At 39.9% G+C, this 8,203-nt stretch overlaps 1 pseudogene; it reads right to left on the minus strand.

Annotated features, from left to right (window-relative positions):
• Window positions 1-3,826: 3,826 nt before the first annotated feature.
• Window positions 3,827-6,550, minus strand: LOC137759779 (UDP-N-acetylglucosamine--peptide N-acetylglucosaminyltransferase 110 kDa subunit pseudogene; annotated as a pseudogene).
• Window positions 6,551-8,203: the final 1,653 nt, after the last annotated feature.

Genomic DNA, 8,203 nt, shown 5'->3' on the forward strand with positions numbered 1-8,203 from the left:
TGAACTACATTAAAATGAAGAACTTCTGTTCATCAAGATATACCATAACAGAAGTGAAAAGGTGAGTCACACACTGGGAGAGGGTATTTGCTATACCCATATGACAAAGGGTTAGTATCCAGACCAAAAACTATAAGCCATTCAGAAAACTACAACCTAATTTATTCTAAAGGGGAAAAAGATTTGACTGGGCATATCACTGAAGAGAGAACACAAATGGTAAAATAACATATGAAAATATGTTCAACTTCATTTGTAATCAGGGAAATGCAAATTAAAACCACAGTGGCATATTATTTCAATCTCATCAGCTTGACAGAAATTTTTCAATGTGGAATACCAAGAATTAGAGATGTGGAACCACTGAATTCTTATACAGTGTTTGTGGGAGAGTCAATTTATTTCAACCATTTTGGAAGATAATTTGCATTATCTATTAGGTTGAAGGTATGCATGCCTTTTGACTCAGCAATTCTACTCTCTGATGTTTGGCCTAGAGAAACTCTTGTACACATGTAGTGGGCGGTAGGTACAAGATGTTCATAGTAGCATATCTGTAAGAGCAAAAACTAGAAACAACCAAGATATTCACCAACAGTAGAATGGAGTAAAATTCTGATATATTCATATAATTGAATACTATACAGAAATAAACATGAATAAACTGTAGTTATTTGCAACAACGTGGATGCATCTCAGGAACATGTTATTAAGTGGAAAAAGTATGTCCCAGAAAGACCCATATGGTAAATTCCAATCATATGAAGTTCAAAAGCATGCAAAAATCATATATACATACATATATATGTATATACACACACACACACACACACACACACACACACACACACACACACATATATATATATATATATATATATATATATAGAATGATTAGGAAGGATGGGATTGGAGAGGGGCACATAGGGGCTTAAATGTTCTATGTCTTAAATGGGACAGTAGGTGCACAAGTGATCATGTCATTGTTACTTTTTTTATCCTTAAACATTTATTTTATAAATATTATTTTGTATATATCCGATACTTAATAAAATGTCAAGGCTCTTTGGAATTGAGGAGGTAAAAAGAGCTTTATCACAGAATGATTTCATGCTGGAAAGTTAGAAACAACAACAAAGGTCCCCAGTAAAGGTCTGGTTAAATAAATTAAGGTACATCTGTATAACAGAATAGCATCCAGCAATGAAGTGCATACACTGACATGAGATGTTCCTTGTATAGCAGATGAAAGAAGTTACAGAACAGTATGATACCTCATTTACATAAGAAATATAAAAATACACATACATAAGAATAGAAAAAGCGTTGAGTGAGTACACCAAAAAGTTAACTGTACTGGAATCTGGGTGTTGACTATTAGAATTATACTTAGGGTTTTTTTTCTTGATTTCTTCTCATTTTTTTCTACCAGAAACATATATTACTATTATACCAAAAAAAGTCAGAGAAAGAGTAGCAAAGAATATCTAAGAAACATCAGAAAGAAGAATGTAAATATAAAATGTTTGGAAACGACCTTCACAAAATATATTAACATATTATTTGAAGAAAATGGTTACACTTTTATTAGAGTTAAAAATGAGATTTGAGGATAAATGGATTTATCTATCTATCTATCAAGTTTCTGGCTAAAAGGCAATATAATAAAGATTTAACTTCTTCCCAATTTAATTTACAGGATTAAAATAATCCCAAACAAAATCACAAAGAAGTTTTTTGTTTTTTGTTTTTCAGGGCAAATCATTCATTTATTGTTTAAAGATTGCAAGACAACATCTGAATTTCTGTAGCACAATGTAAATGTTTTACTTTTTTGATAAAGCAGAGTATAATAGAAAAAACAATTAGTTTCCAGTAATATCTATATCTCTATTCAGAATTAAGCCTTCCACAGACATGTTACCTGGAAACAAAAGCCTGTTACAATAAGCAAAGCTTCAACCAGAGCGGCTACTTTTCGGGCAGGGAAAGGTTCATCCCTCTAGGGGGATGCTGTGCTATGTAAAATGGCTGCAAGGTCACAGCCTTGAGGGCGCTGGAAGTCTATTCTCCTATTCCACATGAAGTAGTTTGGTGAACTTCAAACGTCCGTTCATCTGCAACCAAGCTGGCAACCTTTAACTGATTCTTTCAAGCAGGTAAAAAATAAATTAAAAGAAATCCCTACACTGATGTTCCTTGATTTACACTGTTAAATCGTTCATTAACATGTAATTCTGGCTAAGAATTACATTTGAGACTCCTTGTTCAGATTTTGGTTAACAGTACAAATCTTTCCGAAATTCAAGTGCTTATTAATCAATCATTTGTCAGCTAGGATACATTCAGGCATCAGCTGCAACTACAGAATAGATGCACTGCCTCAGCACTTTGGAAAGACAGAATCTAGAACACTACTAGCAGACAAAATATCTGTTACTAGACAGCATATGTGCAGTACAGCAAGACAAAAACATATATTCATATGTTGGCTTGTTTAAGCCTCAAGCCCTCAGTCCTTTGTTGAAATACAATAATTTCATTCCTATGGTTTTCAATACCAAAAACTCAACCCCCAGGAGGGCTAAAGTATAATTTATACTCCAAACCAAGTAGCAGTGCAGTTCGCTACTACTGAGGCTGAATCCATAGACTTCAAGACCACGTCCAGAAGACAAGTTATTATATGTAACACCCTAGAAGGTCTGAAACATAATAATCATATACATAGCTGGTCCTCCAGAGCTTTTTACCTATAACATGTTTTTTGATGAAAGTTATTTAATGCACTGGAGATAACTGGGACTTACTGATCAAATATTTGAATACTTGTACTTACCTGGGATTTCATTTCTGCTGAAAGAAAAAGGAAGAACAGGACTCACTTTAAAAAAAAGAACAAACTTTAGAAGTGAAAGTAAAAATCTGATCACACACTATCACTTTTGGAAGCAGCACAGAGGGGCAGTCAACGGTAAAACACTGGTGCAATAGGTCAAAACTCTAGGCCAAGAATCCATTATTATTATCATCAGTGACAGTACCACAACTGTGCCCTTCATAATTAATAATCACTCCTAAGAATCTTCATTTGGCACCAGATGATGTGTTTAAGAGAAACACTCTGGGAGGTTTTGAATCAGACTTGGTTTTTTGTTAGCCAAGTTACAGGAAAATGTTTAAAGTGGGGGGAAGGGAAGAAGGAAACGGACCAGAAAAAGAATTTAAGCCATAAACCAACAAAGCACTGATAGTTCCAAACATGTCAGACACTAAAATGACTGATATAGGCTCAAGTGGTTTATAAAACCTATAAAAAGACTACACCAGCAAAGTCCCCATTTGTCTGTAGAGTTCAGAAACTAAAACAAGGAATATTTTAGCTTAAAACCTTATCTCAAAAGAATCATATACACGTCACATGAATAAAACCTGAAACCAAACATTTTTAATAGCTCCAATACCCCAAATATAAAGAAAAACTTAATTCAGAAGACTGGGCAATCTCTATCTCCCCTCCACACTAACCACCCATCCCATGGAAGACCAAGGGAGATCAGACCTTCCAGACTTAGGCAACACCTGGCTGCCGCAAAATTCTACGGAGACTCCTTGTGGAACAGCAGTCTCCCATCTCTTGTGTCTCTCCCTGTCATGATCATGCAGGAAGCAAGTCTGGCTGTGCTATCTGTTATCACTGTCTGTCACCCATCTGCAACATGATATTGCTACAAAGGTAAGTACAAAGTAACGTATCTAGTTCCCTTTCCCCCAGAAGGTTGAGGCTCAGGTACAGGGGTAATTCTCCTGCGCACACAGTCATTATTTAGGCCGACTCAGTGACGTCAACAGGCTTCATCATGTGATCAGGTTTGTTGCCAGCTGCATAATGCTCCCACATCTGTAGATAGAGGCGCTCTAGTTCCAGTGTGTACTGTTTGGTGTTGAACAGAGGGCTAGATATTCTCTGCTTCCAGACTTTGCCACGAATTCTCTTCAGGTATTCTAGATCAGTTCCCAGTTTCACAGCTATGTCTTCATACTCTTGTCTATTTTTAGCAATAAGCTCAAGACAGCCTAAACAGGTGAGCTGGGAAGCTGCAACTCGGGAAGCAAGAGTCTCTCCTGGCATAGTCACCATGGGTGTCCCCGACCAAAGGACATCCATCCCTGTGGTGTGTCCATTACAGAGTGGAGTGTCCAAGCAGACATCAGCCAGCTGGCCTCTCCGAACATGTTCCTCTTTAGGAGCAACAGGTGAAAAAATGATACGGTTCTGGGGAAGGCCCATATTTTGCGCGTACTGTTGAATATTAGGTTCTCCTGCTGGGAAACGCAACAGCCACAGTACGCTATTGGGAACACGCTTCAGAATATTTGCCCACATCTGCAAAGTAGATGGGTCAATTTTATATAGCTGATTAAAGTTACAGTACACAATGGCATCTTCCGGTAACCCGTACTGAGAACGTGTGGTTACAATAATGGTACGGGGAACCTCCTCTCCAGTGGCAGCCTTATTGTTGATCTGGGTAGTTGCCAGTCCATTGCTAATACTGAATCCATTAATTGTTATCTGAATTTGTCCTCTGTTAATCATTTCAATAACTGCTTCTGCAGTCGTATTCATAGGAATGACAGGCATATTAAGATCTATATTGCTGCTGTCTGCTTTGTCTCCTCCATCAGGACATTTCATCTTGACAATTTTCACGTCTGGTAGACTATCAAGAAATGCTTTGAGGTCGATGCCATTTAGCACAATTCGATTGTCATAAATGTGCCCATTGGACTTAAAATCGATGACTGCTTTTTTCTTCAGGTGAGGGAACATATTAGCATGATCACCAATAAAGAAAGTATGGGGCATATAAGCCAGTTTCTCAGAATACTGCTCAGCAACTTCAGCAGGTGAAGTTTCCCGATCAGTGATGATATAATCCATGAAAAGCGCGCCACTAGTCCCAGGGTACCCCAGCCACATTGCCTGAATAGGAGCTGGCCTGAGAGCAAAGAGTTCATTTCGAGCACCCCTGGTATAACCATTCATATTTACGAGGATGTGTATACCATCTTGATGGATGCGATCAGCTGCTTTTCCATCGCATGGAATCTGAGAAAGATCAACGAAATGATCGGCTTCTGCCATCACCTTCGCTCGGAAGTTTGTGCCATCATCTGGGCTCAGGGCATAACAGAATACCTCAAATTTATCACGATTGTGCATGCCTGGAATAGACTGCATAAGATGAGAAGTAGGATGGTTCCCAAAGTCAGAACTCACGTATCCTACACGCAGTCGACCATCACTGAGCTTCAAGTCCTTTGGATGTTCATACGGTGGTTTGTGAAGGACATTGATGTTATCCAGGCAGAGGTGCCCATGCCTCTCGGCAATAGCCTTCCTGACGCCGTGAGGAAGAGGATATAACATGCTGTGATGAGGCTGCACAGAAGGCAACCTGTTCTTCTCTAACTGGTCAGCCACAACGCTGACCAACCTCTTCATGCGCTCATCATAGTCTGTCCAGTCACAGACAATCTGCAGGCAATGAGCCAGATTACAATAAGCGTCAGGAAAGTCAGGTTGAAGCTTCAGAGCAGTGCGATAAGAAGCAATTGCTTCTGGAATATTCCCTGAATCCTTGTGAATGGAAGCCAGATTGCTGTGGGCATCCGCAAATGCAGGGTTAATCTGAATGGCACGTGTATAACACTGCAAGGCTCCCTGAACATCCTGCATCCCCGTTAGAGTGTTTCCCATATTACAGTAGGCCTCAGCAAAGGTAGGACTGATTCGAATAGCCTCCTTATAATGCATCAGAGCTTCCTGCACTCTTCCCTGCTGCTGCAATACACTTGCTAAATTTGAATGGGCAGCAGCAAACTCGGGGAAGACTTCTAATGCTTTACAATACAAGCGAACTGCCTCTTCAATGTTTCCCTGTTCTCGCTTGATATTGGCTAGGTTATTCAGAGAGTCTGCATGGGTGGGACACAGCCACAGAGCTGTATTATAACAATCTTCTGCTTCGGCAACACTGCCCTTCTCTTTGAGAGCGTTGGCTAGGTTGCAGTAAGCGTCCGGGAAGTGTGGTTGCAATTCAATAGCTCGCCTGTAGGTGTCTATTGCCAGATCTATCAGGCCTTGCTCATAGTATACACAAGCCAGGCTGCCATGTACCACTGCATGATTTGGACTCAAGCTTAGGGCACGAAGGTAAGCTGCCACAGCTCGTTCAAAAATCCGTGCCTCTTTGAAGACATTTCCTAAATTGATATAAGCATCCAGAAAATTGGGGTCATGGGTGACAGCCTTTTCAAAGTGATGAATTGCAAGCCAAATCTCCCCTTGTGCATTGAAAACACAGCCAAGGTTACTCCAAGCTACTGCAAAGTTCGGTTGCGTCTCAATTGCTTTCAAATAACATGCCTTGGCTTCTTCCAAGCGACCCAGGGCTTTGAGCAGGTTCCCCAGGTCACTGCAAACACAGTACAGATCAGGATTGTACTGAAGAGCGGAGGCGTAAGCTTGTACTGCCCCGCCCATGTCGCCTGCTGCTACCAAAGCGGCTGCCAGGTTAATATAACCATCGATGAAATCTGGTTTGAGACGCAACGCATGCCGGTAATGCTCGATTGCTTCCTGCAACTGCCCGCTTTCCTTGTACACATTCCCCAAATTCGAATAGGCTTCTGCCAGAAGAGGGTTCTTTTTAATTGCCAGAGTACTAAAGTGGGCAGATCCGTCCAGCCTTCGACACCGGAAGTGTATAGATGAAAGTAATAAAAGTACACCAGTATTGTCTGGCTCTTGTCTCCAGAGCTGCATGCAGTGTCTCTCAGCTGCCTCAAAATCTCCCGCCTGATAGGCTCGATGTGTCAACTCTGCTAACCCTTGGAAGGAAAGCATACGTTTCGTTGGGTCTGTGCTGTCGGCCACGTTGCCCACGGAAGACGCCATCTGGAGCTTCTGGAGGGAGTGCGAAAAGAGGGTAATTGAGTCCCGCTGCTGCTACTACTGGCAAGAATGTTTCTAGAGGTAGCAAATACAAGGGCAGTAGCCGTACCACTGCTTTGGCAGGCTTAAGCGGCGGCAGCAGTTACATACACTGAACCTTAGGAACTCTGGTTGGCCATCTATCTCTCACGGTCTTGAAAAAAATCACAATGAAGTTTAAGTTTTTTTTAATTGATAAGATGGTTCTAAAGTTTATCTGGAGATGCAAGAGGGAAGAGATGTGGGGACATATGTATATGTATAACTGATTCACTTTGTTATAAAGCAGAAACTAACACACCATAGTAAAGCAATTATACTCTAATAAAGATGTTAAAAAAATACAGAGTTTATCTGGAAGAATAAATGGGGCTATTGATAATAGAATTCTGAAAATTAAAATTAAGAGGTTAGACTTGTTCTAATGGATCAATTTTAAAATGAATGCTAAAGCGACAACCATTGAACCACTATGATACAGTCAAATAGAAAGCTCTTAAACATCTAGTAGAAAGTGCTCAAACATCTCTTTATATTTTTAGAAACAGTGAATGTTGGAGGAAATAATGGTAATAGAGAAAGTAGAACATAAATAATGTTGGAATAATGGTTAAGGAAGGGTAGTTAATTTTTACCTTAAAATACGTTCTAAAACAAATTTGACTGTATTTACCTAAGATAAATTATAGATAAGTTAATGTAAAAAAATTTAAATCATTATTCAGAGGGAGCACAGAAAATATGTAACAGATTCACGAGGGTATAAGTCACTAAATCCAATGACTTTGCAGGACCAACTGATAATCTTGACTACCAACACTCTTTTTCTTCCCTTTGCCTCCTTTGACTTCTATGACACACACTGCCCTGATTTTTCACCTCACTTTGGTTGCTACTTCTCCAATTCCTTTGCAAGATTATCCTCCTCTGAAAGCCATTACATGTTTGAGTTCCTCAGGGCCCATTCCTTCTCTACACTGTCTCCCAAGATATTCACATTTATAGCCACGGCTCCAATGACCACCTCTACTCAGGTGACTCAAATTTAACTCTCCCCCAGGCATTTCTTACCTATCAGTATAAGTCAGAATCCCTGAAAGAGAAAGGTGGCACACTCAAATGTACCGTAATTAAGGAGACTGTAGTCAAGAGATCATTTGCAAAGGGTTTGGGGAAAACAACAGAGGACAGTAGTCCAGCATC

This window comes from Eschrichtius robustus, chromosome 2, assembly GCF_028021215.1.
Source record: "Eschrichtius robustus isolate mEscRob2 chromosome 2, mEscRob2.pri, whole genome shotgun sequence".
In the NCBI taxonomy this organism is placed as follows: domain Eukaryota; kingdom Metazoa; phylum Chordata; class Mammalia; order Artiodactyla; family Eschrichtiidae; genus Eschrichtius; species Eschrichtius robustus.